This window comes from Sinocyclocheilus grahami, unplaced genomic scaffold (genome assembly GCF_001515645.1).
Source record: "Sinocyclocheilus grahami isolate Dianchi unplaced genomic scaffold, SAMN03320097.WGS_v1.1 scaffold5480.1, whole genome shotgun sequence".
In the NCBI taxonomy this organism is placed as follows: Eukaryota; Metazoa; Chordata; class Actinopteri; order Cypriniformes; family Cyprinidae; genus Sinocyclocheilus; species Sinocyclocheilus grahami.
This window is the reverse complement of record NW_015510160.1, coordinates 4,434-8,010: the sequence shown is the minus strand read 5'-3', so window position 1 is coordinate 8,010 and position 3,577 is coordinate 4,434. Positions and strand designations below refer to the sequence as shown.

The window sequence follows — 3,577 nt, the reverse complement described above, 5'->3', positions numbered from 1 at the left end:
GAGAAACTAAACAGACAAGCAAAATGTGATTTTTTTACGCACGTCATGACGAGTGTGAGAATAGCATGCGCTATAGTCATAACTTTCCTTTTATTACCTACAAACTCTAATCACAAACATCCATACACCTTTGAACTGACTGAAAAAGAATGCGGATCCTTGCTCAAAAAGTACTAATTCTCCTCATTTGTACTCAATAGCTACAAACTTTATGTATGAACGGATACAGTAATTGGCTTTAGATGTAAATACACAAACAAAGACACTATTTCCGCAAACATTTTCTTCTTCTTCTTGAGTTTAATGGCGGTTGGCAAACAAACAATATGCACGATTGCCGCCACCTACTGGGCTGGAGTGTGGACCATTGATTTAATAGGAAGAACAAAATAATTTAAAAAAAAATTCTAAATTTTTAAGTATGTCATTAAAGCATTATATATTTTATAATGATTCAAACTATTTTTCAACAGAGTTTTAAGCGTAATATTTTCTATCCCTATTTCTTCAATTCTTCGGTTGCCATCCATCTTATTAAGTTTTCCCTTTCCTGTTCCCAACTCCTACCTTACTTACTTTAATACTCTTTTCAATTTGAAATAGATGTCTCCCTTTTCCCTCTTTATCCCTCAACTCTTGCCACATTTGGTTTATTGTTTCCCCAGATTATGCTTCTCACTTCTGCTTTACTGATTCTTATTTTCATTTCTACGTTTTCCTTCTTCAACGCCTGATCTACTTTTTCATTCCCCTTCACTCCTACATGCGCTGGAACCCATAACAATTGAATTTGGCCTCCCTGATTTTTGTTCGTCGTGCTGCGTACAAAGACATAACATAAATATGAACACATAGATTCTTATTACTGGACTACAAAACTCAGAATATATTACCATTTGATGCTTGTATTTTGTTATCTTTCACAGTTAAGCTCATTTTATTCATTTTTGTTCTTAACTTTGCAATTCAGTTCCAGAACATGAACCGCCGTTCATCAGAAAAACAGTGAACAACTAAGATTATAAATATTCCAAATCAGAAATAGAAATGTCACAGCAATCTTAAATCACATAAAAAACAACAATTGAAAACCAGGACATCTGTGCAACCATCCATACAAAACAAATTATGGAGTAAGAAAGTAACACACACTCATCACTCAACTTACTCTTACTCGGTCACTACTAAGATAGCAGAGGCAGTTGTGGCCACCATTAGTGCATTCATGGGAATCGAAAGCATCTGACATAGTATAATTCTACTGCAAGTACAGCTGATGCATTGTGCTTATGGATACTGTAGTCATGCTAACATTCTAGGTGAAGATAATGAAGAAAATATGTTGTCTTTCATTGCTCCCTTCAGTGCAAGAGCCCCGCTCCCTCCAAAGTCCCCATTTCAAGGGCTCTGCTCTAGCACATCGGGATGCTCACTTCCAATCAGAGAGCCCTAATAAACATGCAGTGCAGGGGAGTAAAGTGCATTCTTCTTTAAGCTTTGATTCTATTAACTGAAGCAATTATATGAATCATTCCTTGCATGTTAAATCAAAATTGAATGACTAATCTTTATATCTTATGTAATAGCTGTTTCCCTCAACAGCTGAACAGTTTCCCTAACAGCTATACAGTGAGAATACTAGATGAGGTAACCAAGTAGTGAGCATCAGTGTCACAGCAATAAATATCAGTTCTATCGGGCTCATGGTCACTTGGATCTTTTTTCAGTGTGCTACAAATTGTGACAGGACCAATCCAAGGAGACACAACATCAGAGTAGACAGGTTTCCAAAATGACCGAAGGCTGGGGAAAAAAACAAAACAGTTTTCACAATGTGTATGAACATATAAGAATATAAACAAAGCAGTGAATATAAATGTTTATTTACCACTGTCTGGATATTCCTCATCACTCCTTGATGAACCTGATGACCCTGAATACAATACAAATAAAAACAGAATGTGTATACATTCATATAAATACATATCGACAGTTCACACGGTTTAGTCATTCGTCCTCCCTTAAGAGCGGATGAGCGTGAGAGAGCAATAATTCTTAACACAAGAGAGAGTGTTTATGGTTTTTGTTGTTTATTAATCTTAATTGATCAAAATGGTCATTTTGTACTTTTGCATTTTACATTTAAAGATAAACATGTACTGCTTTTATATCAACAAGCTTGAAAAAATTCATTCTCCTTTTGTGTCCCAAGACTAAGGGTGTGAAAATGACTTCTAATGTAGGTTGTTTTGCACTATTTTCATTTTGTATCGTTTTATTTGTGCATCATGCAAAGATGCAAATTCATCAATAGCAGTTCACTTCCATGATTTAAGATGGATCAAGTTCGTATAAGAATAGCATAGAATAGCATTTGGTTCAGTATAAACCATCTCTTCAAGCAGCATGGTTAGCTAGTGCAGGGGAGTCCTGGAAGACCACTGTCCTGCAGAGTTTAGCTCCAACACTTATTAAGCAAACCTGAACCAGCTAATCAAGGACTTCTGGATTACTAGAAACCTCCATGCAGATGTTGGAGCAAGCTGGAGCAAAACTCTGCCAGACAATGCAGGAACGGACACTAAAGCACTAATGCATGTCTTGAGTTTTGAAGAATGATTTGACACCAACCAAACAACTTGAACTCTAAGGGCAAACAGACTCAGGTCCACATTATTAGTGTGAAAGCATCCTAATGCTAACATTGAAGGCTCTCTCTAGGCTAGGAGCCCTGTAGGCCTATTTGAAAACTTTCACTACTAACCTCTCGGATGAACAGTGAAAAGCGTCTCCATGCCCGCATGGATGTGATCGGTCACATGGCAGTGAAGCAGCCACTGTCCAGGACTTCCTACAGTCATCTCTATGGTCTGAAATGTTCCTGGGAACAGGTCATATACATCAGCACGATGAGGATGATCCGTCTGAGGGAGAGAAAATTAGTGTTTGAGAGACGTTTTGACACTTAAACTGTATTTATGCATTAGTGTGTTTTCAGGAGTGGATCTACTGGGGTGGCATGGGGGGTGCAATCGAGTAATGATATTACAATATATAAAATGTAAATGTAAGCAGTGTTTCGTAGCTTCAATGTGATGAGATAAAAAGACAATGTACTGCAAAAAAATGGTAATAAATGTACTTCTATGACTTTGTATTATTCATAAAGAAAGAATCTTATGAACCAGTCCTTATAGAAAATCAAAATCACACAGTGCAACCAGTGTAGCCCAACTAACGAAAAATGCTTCTTTTAATGAAAAATGCAAAAGACTTGCAAACACTAAGTCTGAATTCTCAGACTGCCCTCTCTGCTTTTATTATTCATATACGTTTTTTTTGCCATCTAAGAAAAAAAGAGAATAAATACATGCATACATACTGCCATACTAAATAAATATATTTATTATTATTAAAAATAAATTGATCTGAGGTTCCTCTGTGGAAATGCAACTGATTCACATATTAATGGACATGAATGTGCATTGACGCTTGCATTGGTGTCAACACCCCCCCATTGTCCTCATGACACCATATTTGTGTCCCTGCAGCACAAAAGCAGTGTTAAGTCGCTGGG

At 36.8% G+C, this 3,577-nt stretch overlaps 1 long non-coding RNA gene across 1 annotated transcript; it reads right to left on the bottom strand.

The window, feature by feature from the left end:
- Positions 1–908: 908 nt before the first annotated feature.
- Positions 909–3,116, bottom strand: LOC107577230 (uncharacterized). The gene is made up of 3 exons (XR_001608178.1): positions 2,765–3,116; positions 1,889–1,933; positions 909–1,803 (listed from the first exon to the last, which is right to left on the bottom strand). It is a non-coding gene; the product is annotated as an uncharacterized lncRNA (long non-coding RNA).
- Positions 3,117–3,577: the final 461 nt, after the last annotated feature.